This window comes from Phascolarctos cinereus, unplaced genomic scaffold, assembly GCF_003287225.1.
Source record: "Phascolarctos cinereus isolate Bilbo 61053 unplaced genomic scaffold, phaCin_HiC Scaffold_1;HRSCAF=81, whole genome shotgun sequence".
In the NCBI taxonomy this organism is placed as follows: domain Eukaryota; kingdom Metazoa; phylum Chordata; class Mammalia; order Diprotodontia; family Phascolarctidae; genus Phascolarctos; species Phascolarctos cinereus.
This window is the reverse complement of record NW_027555514.1, coordinates 135,222,171-135,238,692: the sequence shown is the minus strand read 5'-3', so window position 1 is coordinate 135,238,692 and position 16,522 is coordinate 135,222,171. Positions and strand designations below refer to the sequence as shown.

General features: G+C 36.9%; 1 protein-coding gene across 4 annotated transcripts in view; it reads right to left on the bottom strand.

Moving 5' to 3' along the window:
* DOCK4 (dedicator of cytokinesis 4) overlaps positions 1 to 16,522 on the bottom strand; it is a 554,933-nt gene that overhangs the window by 500,280 nt on the left and 38,131 nt on the right. The window lies entirely within an intron of this gene.

Genomic DNA, 16,522 nt, shown 5'->3' with positions numbered 1-16,522 from the left:
CTTTCCCTCCCCTAAGGGATGGGGTATAGCCTTAAAAATAAATCCACGTAAATTGTTATAAGCTCCTTGGGGAAAAGACTATACCAAAAAAAAAAGTTTTTAATGCCATACTGATCATTTTCTTTTTTAACTTGACTTATAATTTCATTTCTGTAAAGAACTCTCCATAAGGAAATTCTCCCTACCAATACAAATTGGCAACTATTCTACAATGCGTAGTCTGCTCATCATCAAGACAGAGACTGACCCTGTGGTTGGCATGAGGAATTCTGGGATGGAAAAGCTACCTCTACAAATGAAGGATGATACTTCACTTACAATTCATAGCTTTAAAAATCTGCCTAGAGCACTAAGAGGTTAAAGAAATTGTCAAGGGTCACACAACCAGAATATCCAAGGTAGGAGTTGATCTTCTTGGCTCCAAAGCTGACTCTATCCAGTACACCATGCTCCTAACCATTTTACCAGGTCTAACAGGTCTATGGAATACAACAGGCCATGGGCTCGTCTCCTTTTTCATATTAGCCTCTTTGCAATTTTCTTCTCATTCTGCAGTCACAAGAAGCCACTCTCCCCGATCTTTATTTCACAGCCACAGCCTTTCATGCCACAGTGATAATCTATACATTAACATGTGCAAAAGGTGCCTCCAAGAATAGCAGATTAAGAGGCTTTTCTGCATTGATCACAAGCACTGAATCATTTTCAATGCCCCATATACATCCAGGAGCTCACTAATGATTAAATGGAATGTTTTTGGGGGTGGGGGGGTGGGGATTCTGTTTGGTATGAGTCCTTTATACTTGTAGCACCAGTCTCCATGAGTTCCCAAAAAGCTATTTACATAGTGGCCTTTTCGTTATGGTTTTATTATAGTGACCACTTTATTATATTTCCCTTTTCACCCTTTTAGAGTCAGGATAATGTATCTCATGGTGTTGGGACACTATAAAAGGTTTAAAACAAAATTTCCAAGAGGAGCAGTTAAGTTGGCATTTTAAGCCTCAGCATTTTGGCTACCTTCCAATGAGGGTAAACTACATAGTACTTCTCCAAGTCTCTCCCTGTGGCTACAATTAGAAACACCCTTTTCCTTACTCAAATAACGGCATATTGTTTCTGGGTCCTTTCGGGCAGCTGCTAGAGTCTACCTCAGGGGCAACAGTAACATTTCAAGGGTGAAAGATGCGTCCTCATAATAATGAAATATAGAAGGACAGAAAGAAATAACTAATTGTAGATCTGGTCACTCAGCTTGAGGATAGTATCTTAATACAATGGTGGGAGGGGGAGTGTGCAAGGAAAGAGAAAAAGCTAAAAGTTTTATTTATTCTTCTTGAATTTAGGAGACAAAGAGCTCTTTACCCATGATCCATTCTGTTCACCTTCAAGAGAATTAGGAAAGTTAAATCCTGAAGACCAAATAAAATTTCAGTCAAGTAGAGATCTGGAAGTCACCTGATTCATGTAGTAAATGGAGACAGCCAGCTAGGTTTGGGGGAAAGGCCAATATCAAATGAGGCTACCTGCATTGATCAACTAACCAGGTAATTACACTACAAATAGCAAACTGCAGATATAGCAGACACAGCCCAAACTGTCTATCTCTTTCAGTATATCTTCCTTTAAGTCAATAATTCTCCTTTAATTTATCTGGTTACTTTCTACTCCCTTGGTTTGTAACCTAGAAAGCTGATCCTCCCCAATTTGTATCTCTCAGAGGAAAGGCAAGAGGGGAGGGAAGAGGAGGAATTACCAAGGCTTAGAATCAGCTTTAAAGGTGATCTTAGCACTTTTAAGTTGCAGAATCTACCTGCAAATTGCTACAGTTTCCAAGAGATTGAGTCAGCTCAATGTCACCCAGAGACTCAAAGAGAGAGAAGCATGCTGATTAATTTCTATCATGTTATCTATTATGATGGACTTCATTTTATTTGTAAGGTATTGTTCAGCAATTGCCCCAATGTTGTGCTTTTATTAACTTATGTGCAAAAACGTTCATGTGCATACACTGCACAAATCATTCACCTAGGACACATCATTTACACTTTATGTTTATCTGTGTGCACTTGTTCTTAAGTCCTCAATGTTGCAGTTGTACCAGCTGTTTGGAGTTGAACCACAAATTCGAGAGTGTCCTAATAGGCTTCTCAATTTTATTATCCTTTGTTAACTTAAGACAAATGCTGAGAGCGTTTATCTGTTTATTATTTTTCAATATTGACTAACATCACCCACCATGATACAGTCTGCATTTGGGAACTACAAATACATAGATGTCCTGGAGAAAGGAGAGAAGGGGTATATCCATTAAAAATGAAACCTTTTAAAATCCACTAAATCAAGGTTTAAAATTTCTATACTGAAATCAAAGGAGTAAAAACCCCATATATTGGATGATTTGTAAAGTCCCTTGCAGATCTGAATCCAATGAAAGAAGAGAGCTTTTATAAATAAGTGTTCATAATGATAACAAAAATCTTAGATGGGCAAAGAAAGACAAAAACCATATCAACATTTCAGTTGTCTCTCAGAAATAAACAGTATTCCTTTAGGATTTTAGGAAGGTCAACAAGAACTTTTTCAAGCTTCAAATGGAAGCCCCAAATGGAAGATTTCAACATCTCTAAGGTCAAGTTATATGCTACCTGAAACTATGAGGGATCCATAATTTAATTAGTAAGAACACTTTCTACCACAGATGATCAGAATATCTTCAAATTCTGTGGCATTCTTGTTGATAATCTTCCATAAATCTTCCACAAAGGAAGCAATGTAGAATTTGGATGTCAACCTGTGTTTCCTCACTTCCTCTTCATGAACTAACTACATCTTTTCCAGTGTCTCTGATGGTGGCTTTTAGCCATTACCCAAACAAAAGTCATCTTGGGTATATGCTGCGGCTTACATGTATCATTCATCTTTCCATTCTCCTTTGGATCATGTGCGATTTTACTCTTTTGAGATAAAGGTGTTTGTTCCATGATTCATAGCTATATAATACTGCCAGGAAAATATTTATATTAAAAATAAAGAGCAGTTTTAGCACTGAGGAGTTTAAAATAATGAAAAATGCTATGTAATTTCTAAAATGTAATCAAACCTGATCTACTATTTAACACTGAACCCGGCTCATTTTCCTTCAGTACCCATCCAAGAGACATATAATGGAATTTAAATAATACATCCACATGTGTGCACACAGACTAATACAATAGGATCTCCAACTACATGCTATGATCTGGGTAATGTGTTTTTTTTTTATCTACTTCATTTTTCCATTGTGTGTAATGAGCTTCATCTCTCAAATTACTCTAGATATCATTAAAGAGGATTTGTACTATTCTAGGTACTTGACACAATTAGCATGTCATCAACCAATAATAGGTGCATTTGGAGAAGATCATCATAAATAAGAATTGTATTTGGACTTTGTTCAGAATAGTTTCCCTAATGTTGGTCAACAACTCTCCTGGTGTTCTGCCTCATTTGGTGTTGACATGCAGTGTTATTTCTATTGTTGTAACTTCATAATTTTATGTGACAAACATTTGCAAGGGAGACATTTTTTATGAGAGGAGTCTTTGGTGGCTGCATATTTTGTTATCCTAAGCCAAATTTCATCAAAAATTTATTTTAAGGGGCAGCTAGGTGGCACAGTAGATAGAGCACGTGCCCTGGAGTCAGGAGGACCCGAGTTCAAATTTGGCCTCAGACACAAAACACTTACTAGCTGTGTGACTCTGGGCAAGTCACTTAACCCCAATTGCCTCACAAAATAAAAAATAATAATTTATTTTAAAAAGAAGGACACAGAAGGATTTTACAGACTCTATACCTCTCAGTTCTGTGATTATAAAGACGTGATCTGTTACAGAAAATCACCTGTGAAAGCCTGATGGTTCCCATCCTATGTTCTGATCAAGTTTGTCTTTGACATATGCATAGATCATTACATGATTCAATAGACATAGATGTCTTCTGGATCACTTAGGAGGGTGAATAAAAATATCATTTATGTTTTTCTTCTCATTTTGCAAATCTTTTCCTCTTTTGGATTACTTGAAAATAAATTATTATCAATAGTAGTCATAGTAGTTCATATTTTTTAAAGTTTACTAAGCGCTTTACATATATTACCTCATTTGAAATTCACAACCCTATGAAATAGTTGCTTGTTATTATACCCATATGATGGAATTGAGGCCTAGGAACTTATGTGACTTTCCCAGGGTCTCAGATGCTAGTAAGTATTTGAGGCCTTCCTATCTCCAAGTCCAGTGTTCTATCTATTGCACCAGCGGTTTTCAAAGTTTTTGGTCTTGTGACCCCTTTATGTTAGTAAAAATTATCAAGGGGCCAAAAGAACTTTTGGTCATATGGGTTATGCCTATCAATATTTACCATAATAGAAATTAAAACATATTATTATTATTTATAAGATATGTAAATATCTTATTATTATGAAAATAGTTTTTAACATCAAGGACCCCCTAAAAGAGTCTTGGGGACCCCCAGTATTTCCTGGACTACATTTTGAGAACCATTGCACTACATCACACTGCTAATTGTTAAATGCTTTTAAAATCACATTCTCTCAGGCACAAGCAGCTTCAGCTATCTTCTGTATACATATAACGAAGTCAACTACTTTCCCCAGCTTCTTCAGGGCTATTTGCCATTTCCTTATATACTGACATCATGAGGTAGAACCCAAATGTCTGAAATGAAAAGAAATATATCTATAGATAACAAGAGATATGTTCTTAACTGTGTCTTTGTTGTCTCGCAGTTTAAACTACAATATGACATGGTAACAGCAATTCTGCATGATGATCAGAAGGGAATGACTTAGCTATTCTCAGCAATACAATCATCCAAGACAGTTCTGAAGGACTCATGATGAAAAATGCTATCCACCTCCAGAGAAAGAAGTGATGGGAGTCTGAAGGCAGATTGAAGCGTCTTTTTTTTTAACTTTATTTTCCTTGGGTTTTTTTTTTTAGTCTGTGTTTTCTTTCTTTCACAACACGGAAATATGTCTTGAATGCCTGCACGTGTATAATCTATAACAAATTGCTTGCCTTCTCAAGGAAGTGGGAGAGGAAGGAGGGAGAGAATTTGGAGCTCAAATTTGTAAAGAATGAGTGTTAAAATTGTTTTTACATGGAATTGGGAAAAAACAATTTAAAAAATTTAAATAAGGTGAAAAAAAACCCATTATATTGGCTTACCTGGATCTTATATTAAGTTTCTATAGACACATTTTCCCCCTGCTGTTTTCAAGGTGACAAAACCCCCAATACTATATTTGTAGAGTCTGTGTGGCTTAATAAAGTACTAGTCTTGGACCCAGGAAAAGCTGGGTTCAAATCTTACCTGACGCTAGATCCATGACTCTGGACTAGTCACTTAACTTGTGTATGTAATAGCTAACTGTAAGACTTGCTGAGTCATGTATTTACTCATGCCTCAGTTAACACTCAGGCCTTCTATACTGAAGTATGTATAAAGTTAGTATTTATTTATCTGCATTGTATTCCCTGATAACCCCCCTAGTAGAATATAGACTTCTTGAGAACAGGACATTTTGGTCTTCATCTTTGCATCCCTTCTGCCCAAGGTCTTACACAGTGATGTAGCAGGTGTTGAATAAATGTTTGTTAAATGTATCTGAATGTTAATAGAGGAAAGACCTGGCTAACCACACAGCAGTCATTCTAGAAACAGCTGTCCAATTTGAAGCCATATCAACTAAATAGAGGGAAGGTCGAAATCAATTGGAAACAAAGACTAAAGATCTGATGAAGATTCACTTAGAATTGCAGCAACTTCAACCCAAATTGTTTAAGTAAATTCTCAACTCTGGAAAAACAGGTAATGTACTCAACTAAATATATTGACTTTATCAGGACTTCTTAATCAAATTGAACTAATACAAAACAGTTCATCTCCTTTCTAAGAGGAGAGACGTGGCAACCAACGGTAGCACAAACTTGTAAGTGCAAGCTCATTGGCAAATGCTGTAGAGGAAGAAGATGTAATGTTACAGATAATGACATCACAAAATAAGTTTTTTAAAGAAATAAAATCATTTAAAATATACAAGGTGAGTCAAATGATGCTAATAAAATGGATGAGTGATTTGGAATTACTTTGTCAATTGTAAACAAATGTTTCAAGTTCTCCAAAGGGTTTAAAACCAGTTTGTTGTCTAGAATTTTCTCTTGAAATTTTACTTAGCTTATTAAGAAAGTCTTTGTTTAATAGAGATAAAATTCAGCCCACTCTGTCTGAATAAGCATACTTCAATTAAGGGAGCTCAATTAATCAAGTCAACAAGTACTCATTTAGTATCTACAGGAGGTATCCAAAACTGTAGTCTACACCATGGGAGATACACAAGAAGCATTCAACAGGGTCACTGTGGTGGAATGGAAAGAGCATTTATCCAGGAGTCAAGAGACTGATTCATCACAAATGAGCTATGTGACATTTCCAAATCATTTTTTTTGTCTATCAGGTCACCTCAACCTCAGTGTAACTGAACTCATCATTATTTTCTAACTTTCCTTGGCACCACCATTCTTTCTCATTCCCACCCCCACTCACATACATTTAAAAGCTGCATGTTGTCTTTGACAATTCCTACATCATCACCAATTTTATCACAATTTGTCCCATGTTCATCAATTCCTTTTCTGCCTTATGCAATTATCCAAGTTGAGGTCCTTATTACCACATGCCTGAACTATGACAAAGCCTAACTAGTCTCTCTCTGTATCCCTGTGGTCTTTCCCCACTCTAATCTGTCATGTACACTACTGACAAATTAATCTACCCAAAACATTTCTTTGATCAAGTAACTCCCCTGCTCAAAAACTCTCAACAGCTCCCTATGGCTAAACAAAGTTCAGACTCTTTTGCCTTTCTTTCAACATCCTACACAGTTGGACTGACTTACCTCGCTAGTGATAAGCCAGTACACAAACTCTCCATGTCAGTCATTGCCCCTGCTTAATACATATGATGCTTTCCTGTTCACATCACCCTTACCCCATAAGCTCTAGCCTTCATATTACTACTATCCTTCATGGCCCAACTCAAGCGCTACCTCAGTTAATAAGCTTTTCATGATCAACCCAATAAGAATTTCCCTTCTTTGACTTCTATTGCTTTTATCACTCATATAGTACTTATCATATATGGGTTTAATCATTATAGTTATTTATGCATGTTTTATCCTCCCTATTAACTGGAAGCTTCTAAAGGACAAGAAATATTTCTTAAGCTTTTTTTTTTTAATTTTTGTATCCCCCATAAGGCCTATCACAATGATTTGCATGTAATGGGTACTCAGTGATTTGCTGAGTAAAGTAAACTTCCCTGTTTTTCTATTTGTCCATTTCTCTACACAGTATAACTTTAAATACTGAATGAAATAATGCATAGGGAAGATCTTTGAAAATTTCAAAACATAATACAAATACATGGAATTAGTTCTTTCACCAGATTGGAAATTACACGTATATATGAAACCAAATAGCACAAACCCTCTCACAAACTAAATTGCTACTGAATATCAGAAAAAAAAAATCAAATATTTTGGGCACAATAATACAAAAAGGCTTATCAGAAGAAGTGAGATGTTAGGTGGGTCTCAAAGTAAATATAACATTTTCTGGGGCAAGGAGATGACCATGCCATACATGTGTATGTATGTATGTATAGGTATATGTGTATGTGTATACACATACATACACACACATAACAACCTAAAGGTTCATATACATATACAAGCCAGCCTAAGAGACCCTTTTTTTGAAGGGCATTAGCTCCATCTTCTTGAACAGATTTTTAGCCTATACATGAGCAAAAATCTGACTGCCACCTGTTAAAACAACCACTCTCATATGCACCATTTGAGTGAGGCCCTTAAACAAATGTCACTGCCATCGTCAATGGCTAGTGTCTCCTAGAGTAGAGAAAGGGACTAATCTTAAGTAGCAATTTAACCAGTTATTGCTTTTGTTTGCACTTCCATTCCTGAAGCTAAATGTCTGCTTATTTAATTAACAGCACAGTCCTTGAATGATCATATCCATTATTACTAAAGGTGTCATAGTACTTTACAAGTATTTCACAACTCCTGGATATGGAATTAAGAAGCCAGTCTCAGCAAACTTGGACTTAAAAACAATTTTAATTAAACAAACACTAACCTTGGAAATAAAAGTATATGTAAACACTGTTTTATGAGAAATGTTGCAAAGTAATTGGTGAATTCCTTATTTGTATTTTCCCGGGGTTGCAAACCTAACGTGATATGAAGGCTTTCGTCTTAACATTTACATACACACCTCAGCAATTTTATTCTATTTGCTATTACCTGCTGTATGATCCATACGGGAGGACAGGCTAGGGAAAACATCTTTTGTAGGCAAGTCAAAGTTGTGTATCACTTCATTAAGATGAATAGGGCACGTGCCTACCACATACTCTTAAAATAAAAGAAAATCTTCCACTGCAATAAACTCTAAGGCTACCAACAGTGAGCTCCAATCTGGCTAGGGGCATGGTAACAGAAGGCAATGCTAAATATGTCTTTTAGGCCTGGCTTGGAAAACCTAATTGAAGAACTGCAATTTCATCCTGGAAGGCAGCATTTCTTTCATACAGCTTCCAATGTGATTGGCTGGAAGAGGTAATCACAGGGTTTTGTTTAGCTCCTGGGATCAGTGTGCTTAGCACATAATCTGTAACCAAACTCAGAATGCTTAAAACTTCAAAAGTGCATAGCTCAATAACCCTGGTCTCCAAATTTCAGCAGCAAGAATTTTTTTTTAACTTGACACAATTTTCTGTCCATTCAGACTGAATAAAGGCTGTGCTGATCTACTAATGTAACACATGATTTATTCATGAAGGGAAGGAAGGTTAAGGTCCCCTGGGTATAACAGCTTGAGCACTGAGACCAGTCTCTCTGGACTGCTTAAGCAATATCGATAGCTCACTTATGACATTTGCACATCTTGGTTAATGTGGCATAACAAAAACCCGAGAACCTTTAAGCCAAGTCATTTTTCCCCACAGTGACAGTAAGTAAAGGATGACAAAGGGTCCCAATTCTGAGCTTCCCAGAAACATCCTAACAAAATAAACAGGGCATCATTACTACTCTCCACTCATAATGACATACTTTAAATGGTCAGAGGTATGGGAGTAATTCTTAATTTTTTCTGTTACAATCACAAAGGTATTCCCTAAGAAAGGTTAATTTTCATTAAAGGAAGAGTATAATTCATTAAAACTGTAATGTTTCTTTTTCTTGATCCTAAAGGTGACAATGATAATAACAATGGACACAATAATGCTTTAATGTATTTAATGAAATTAACATATGATGCTGTTTCTAAGTCTTATAACAATTCTGTGATATAGGTATAGGTACTATAAGTATCTGAATCTCCATCGTAGTGAAAGGGAAACTGAGGATCAGAGAGGCAAGGTCACAAAGTTAGCACTAAAAATGTCATCTGAATCCATGTCTTTCTGATTCTGAACCAAGCACTCTATCCATCAATCCATGCTACCTTCCAGATATTAAAAAGCTCCAAGAAGAGTGGTATTTATTCCTTAATTATCCAGCATAGGGGTTGGCAGGAAAAATTCTTTTCATAAATAACTGCTGCTTAATTCTTTTTTATAAAGCTTTACATTTTTTAAAAACTATAGCATGCTTTTATGGAGTACTTCCTAGTTAATGTAGCTCAGTGGCTAGAGTGCTGAATTCAGAAAGATATGAATTTGAATCCTGCCTCAGGCACTGGTTGTGTGACCTTGAGCCTCTTAACTTCTCTCAAGCCACAGTTACTTAATCTATAAAGTAAGTATGATAATAACACCTCTCTCACATGGCTATTGAGAGGATCACAAATGAGATACGATCTGGAAATCCTTTGAAAACCTTAAAATATTAGTTGTTATTACTATTATTACTATTATTATTTACTTCCTCATTGTAATAAAAATGAACAAAATGAACTAAACAAGATAGTGAATATGTACTACATTTATACAACAATGTCATACAATAATACCTTCAGGAGACAGATGTATATGTCTAGGCTTAACTTTTAACTGAATTTCAAGAATGCCATACTGTTGTTCCTTACTGGTCCTGTTGTCTTCAGGGATACCTTCAGGAACTACTTAGTTATGTGGGGCTCTTTGTCCCTAAGTGAATGCCTCCGACCTACTCACCCTATTTTTACTGAATGGATTTCTGTTGACTGCAGGGAGAAGTACTCTATCATGTCACTGTTTAAGCTAGGTTTGAAAACACTACCAGTTAAACGAAGGCCTCTGCTTGACACTAATACTTCTTCCTGATATCAGAGCATTTTTTTTCTGCTTCATACTTGCTCTTCTTACATTCTGTATGCTGCTGATCTCCCACATTCACTGTTAGGGAACAGATACATATACGTATGTGTGTGTGTGTGTGTATATGTACATATGTATATCTATGTGTGTATGTATATAAATAAAATCTCTCTCTCTCTCTCTCTCTCTCTCTCTCTCTCTCTCTCTCTCTCTCTCTCTCTCTCTCTCTTTCTCTCTCTCTCATCCTTGTGGGAAGGATATGAGTATTTATACAGTGCCTCTATGCACCATGCACTGTGTTAAGCACTATTACAAATATTATCTGCTTGGATCCTCACAACTCTGGGAGGTAGGTGTTAATATTACACATACACACATATACATATATATTAGCAAGCCAGTAATGCATGATTCTGGGTTATCACACACAAATTATCAATGTACACACATATATGAATATGTGCAAACTCACATATGTATTATATATAGTTTTATATATTGTATAGACAGATATAAAACTGTATCATCCCTTTAACATATCTACATGGTATCTTATTGATGATGAGTGAGCCCTCTCAAAAAACTGAAATTAGTTCATTGTTATATTGACTTATCCATATAAATAGATATGTATATAAATTCAGATAAATTACTTCTATATACACTTAAGTTTATGTTGATATACACATAGACATGAAAGATGCTTCCCTCTTGATCTTTAAAATGGTGGATTTTAATGAATAATGGGAAATTTAAAAGAGCAATAAATCTGTTATTTCTCTCTACAGAACTGAGTTACAGGAAAATAGGAAGTTAAGACCCAAGCAGACAAAGCTATAATGAGAATCTGTATATCCTAAAGAATTTCAGGGTATAAAGGCTCTTTCAGTTCCTCATTAAGTCAACAAGCATTTATTAAGCTCCAACTAAGTGCCAAGCACAGTCTTAAGCTACCCTTACTCCATTCAATTCAATTCAATAAACACTGAGTAGCTATTATGTATTGAACACTGCTCAGGGAAACTCAAAATTTACATAAGATATAATCCCCACCTTTGTGTAATCTGTGTTGTAATGTGTGCACATATAGATACAAAGAACCCTAAACTCAGAGTTAGAAGACATGGTGAGTTCAAGGCACATGACTCTAGTCAATTCTCTAGGCTTCAATTTCCTCACTACAAAATGAGGGAGCTGGACTCTACCTCTCAGGTCTCCTCCAGCTCTAAGATTCTGTGATTTTGCCACACATGACGGTGACAAAAAGGAAGACACAATAAGAGCCAAAGGCATGCCAGCCAACTATTTCCTTATTCATGCAACCTCACCAAATAAAATCAATCTCTCTCTCTCTCTCTCTCTCTCTCTCTCTCTCTCTCTCTCTCTCTCTCTCTCTCTCTCTCTCTCTCTCTCTCTCATCCTTGTGGGAAGGATATGAGTATTTATGCAGTGCCTCTATGCACCAAGCACTGTGTTAAGCACTATTACAAATATTATCTGCTTGGATCCTCACAACTCTGGGAGGTAGGTGTTAATATTATTCCCATTTTACAGTTGAGGAAACTATTTGTTTTTTAAGAGCTTTGAGATCTGACTAGATGAGTCAAAAAACTCTATAAGTAAGATCAACCTTAGAGCTCTGGATTCTAGTCAGAGTCTTTCTTCTATTATTCAGCTTTCCTTAAGAGCTATTCTCCCAAATCAATTTCTGTCTTTCCTTCTCCAAGGACAAATCACAAATACTATTTCTGGTTGAAAAATATTTCATCCTGTAGGAAGTGGGAATCTCTTAATGTGTGTGTGAGTATATGTTTGTGTGTGTTCTGCTTTGCAGAATACCGACAAATGATTTTCTCATGTGTTCAATTGTATGTGCCAGGGGAATACATGCTAACAAAAAAAAAACTGAGAATGTACACATTCAAATAAAGGCTACTACCCTTTTTGAAGAAATAATGACCATGAAAGGATTCATTCCACCAGCAATACCATTTCTGCTACCTTATCTGGAATCCCATTGTGGAAATGCAGCATGATGCCATGGAAGGGAACAAGACCAAGGGTCAGAAGTCCAGGGTTTGGATGCTGCTTCCATCACTACCTGGCTATGAGAATGGGGCAAAGTCACGGCAATCTCCATGCTTTAATTTCTTCATTTGTAAAAAGATGGGGTGGGACATTTCAGCTCCAAATCTATGAACCTAACTGAAGCTCATTACCTTCCATTTCTGTGCCACATTATTCTGAACATTTTTCAATGCGGCAAAGCTTTACCCTTTAAGGGTAAATGTGATTTTTTTTTCAGAGTCCAAAACCATTAATGCCCAAGATGGGTGAATCAGGTAGGCAAATCAAGACAAGGAGTACTTTCCTGGGTGGGGGAGGAGATGAAGAAAAATAGAAATAAGGCATTACAACAAAATAGCAATGAGTTGATCTTATTGACTTAAATTGAGTCTGAAAACAATTTCAAAAGCAGAATTCCAAAAATGTTGTGAGCAGTGATAGAATTGGTCCAATAATCACACTGCCTTCCAAGATGATTACTATAAAAGGGGCAGAACTCATTGGGATATGAGTTCTGGTAGTCTGAAGAATCCACCTCTTTCCTTCAAATGTACCTTCTTTATCAGTGTGCATATGTGCTGCAAAGAAGGAAGGTGCTCATGATGTTACCCATCTTGCTCCTTATTTGCCAACTGTCAACACCTGGGAAATTCACTGAGACAGTATTCATATTTAACCTTTTCATTGAAAATCAAGGAGCCTGTAGACTAGGCCAAAGATATTGGAGCTCTGTGATAAAGAACTTCAGGTAAGGTCATTTAACTCTCCAAGGAAAAGGAATGACCACCAGCCTTTCCCTCTTCATGTCTAAAAACAACAAAGAAGAAGGGAGGAACACACAAATACACACACATACACACACACACACACACACACACACACACACAGAATAGAAATGAGAAAGAAGAAGAGGGAAAAACAAACAAACCACTTCAGACACCAGAAAATGAACAAATATCCTGCATTTGCAAACAGAACAGAAAAACAGAAGCAGGTGGTCAAGTAGCTAAGCTGGCAAAGCTATTGGCTACTAGCCGGATGGCCTGAAATCAATCTTTGCTGAGGTCACTAATGTCCTCCTAGTACCCAATTGTATGCTGGTTGCTTGGAACTTTAAAAAAAAAACACTTATGGGGGCAGCTAGGTGGTGCAGTGGGCAGAGCACCGGCCCTGAAGTGAGGAGGTCCTGAGTTCAAATTCAGCCTCAGACCAAACACTTGACACTTACTAGCTGTGTGACCCTGGGCAACTCACTTAACCCCAAATGCCTAAAAAGTAAAAAAAAAAAAACTTATGGCAAAATAATCAAAATTAGACCCAACAGAAAAATATACCTAAGTTTCAAAACCAATGAAAAACACAACACTAAGAAGTCAACCAATCAATGGCTAGATATCCACAAGCATTTACCAAAGGGATGATCAGTTCAAGTCATCGATTACAACATGGCAGGAGAGCCATAAACTTTTATCCAGCCCATACTTTTATCCACATTCTTATAGAGAAGATAGTTTATCTCAATAAGTGTATGGGCTCTGCTTTCCCAATCAATTGCATCTTGAATTCTAGTCCTGTCCCCGCAGAGAGAGAAAGAGCAATGATACCCTGCACGTGTAATTTCCCCTCAGTTTCCTCAAATACAAGGTGACAGAGTTCAATTAGATACACACTAGGACCCCCTCAAACCATCCAACTTTCTCACATTCAAGGACACCTCTAAGGTCTTCCAGGGAACTACAGTGGAGAACATGAGGAGCACAGGCCTTGGGCAGAAACTTATCTGCAATTTAATGGGTCCCCTAATGTTTTTATAAGGTCACACTAGAAGCACAACATTCCTGCATGTGGTTTTGCTTTCCTACTCCTTGTTCACTATCGCTCTGAGCAGAAGCAAGGGTATGACTACAAAATCTTGAGGACTGGGAGCAGGCAAATGTGATTCATACCATAGCAATTTACACCTCTCTTGAAATCTAGTTTTACAACCACAACTCTTGTGAGAACACAGGGTATGACACTCACTTGAATGGAGTTCTTTTTGACAGAAAAATACACACAATACTATTATCCATTGAGCAAGCTGAGCTTCCAGAGTCCTCGACTTGATATAAGAGTTGTCTAGTTACTATAATTAGGGAGAAAGTAAATGTGCTACACCTTTAAATACATACATACATATATGTGTATTATATATACATATGCATTGTGTGTATATATGTATATATCATCTATACATATGCATTATGTGTGTATATATAATATGTAATTCAAACCATTCTCTTGATTTCAAGAATCAATCTGCAAATTAATTTAACATTCTCATGAACATGCTGAATAACCCAAATATTTCTGAGGTGGGGGGAGGGGTGTAGAATGAGAAATTAATCCAAGCCTTCTAGGTCCACAATATCCACCCCAGATAAGGGCTTTTTGTTACTGTTGCTCATTTTCAGTTGTGTCCAATTGTTCCAGCTCATTTTATAGATGGGGAAACTGAGGCAAACAGGGTTAAGTGACTTAGCCTTGTCACATGGTTAGCAAGCGTCTGAGGCCTGATTTGAACTCAGGTCTTCCTGACTCCAGGCCCTAGGTCTTTTTATTCAGGGTTTTACTCCATGCTTCATATACTAAACAAGTTTTTTGGAAACTACTTTTCACCTTTAATAACATATACCCAAAGTACAAGAAAGTGAGTATTTTCAATCTGAGTATATAGCCAGGGAACACATTAACCTCCCCTTAAATAACAAGGTCGAGTATCATGGGAATAGGTATTAGTAAAATGCTGACCATGCCATTTAACAGAAAGTGCAGTACTGGAATCCTACTTACAAACTGCATTTGCAAAACATCGAAAGGGAAAACCATGTAGACAACTGTTGGCCTAGTTTGAAGCACAAATCCATGAAAAACTGCAAGTTAAGCAGAGCAATCTTTCAAAAACAGCACACTGTGTGGTCCTTATCAGAAAAATTAACATGCATTACATTATCAATTCTGTGACAAAGCTTTCCTAGCACATTCAGCAGTAATAGGGCTTAAAGGGAGGGAAAAAAATATCAGACACACAAAAGGGAGGCTCTGCTTAGTACCTTAACATTTAAACCTTCAGGGGATTAAACTGAGAGTTCTATCACCCAAACATTGGTTTTTGAATGTAATTACTCTCTACATAAATAATGAAAAGTTCAATTATGGAGGGCATTTTTGAAAAATGTTAGGCATGTGGCTAAATAGTGGAAAAATCAACACAGGTGAGTGCTACTCAGTTTCTGGCGTACCTTTTTTGTTTCCTCCTGCCCTTCTTAGGAGATGATGTTATATACAGAGGCCAGAATTGAATCACAGATTTTAAAAGGTCACAGAATTTAAAATCTGAAGCTCGAGAGGACCTCAGATACCACTGAGCCCAACATCCCTGAGAACCAGGAAGTTGAAGTGACTATCCCGAAATGAAACAGGTAATAAATGTGACTGAAGGTCTCCTGCCTCCTCACTTCTCTTTTCACTGCAAGTTTACCACACTGCCTCTCTTACCACATTTGTCACATCTATGGCTTCCTAGCTATGACATATAGTTAGGGAAGAAGCTGAAATTATAGCACCACCTTGCCCATCTGAGACTGAGCCATCAACAGCAGCAACTGTTATGAAACATGCCAAAAACAACAAAAGATAAAAAACAAAAACTTTTAAGCCACCAAAGTAAATGGCCCAAACTCCATTCATTTTTCAGCAAACTTACAAAAGTTCAAAATCTATTTCCTTTTATTTGATAAACAATTCTGAGAACCCTGGTTATATGATATGATTTCTTTTCTTTTCTTTTTTTGGAAGGGCAATGGGATTAAGTGACTTACCCAAAGTCACACAGCTAATAAGTGTTATGTCTGAGGTTGGATTTGAACTCAGGTCCTCCTGAATCCGAGGCCGTTACTCTATCCACTGCGCCACCTAGCTGCCCCTTATTATATGATTTCTAAGCCTACAATAAATTTAAAGCAGCAAATCAGGAAGAAGAGCCTCTACCAATATGATGAACTAAAGCAGTAAGAGGTAACCACAATGG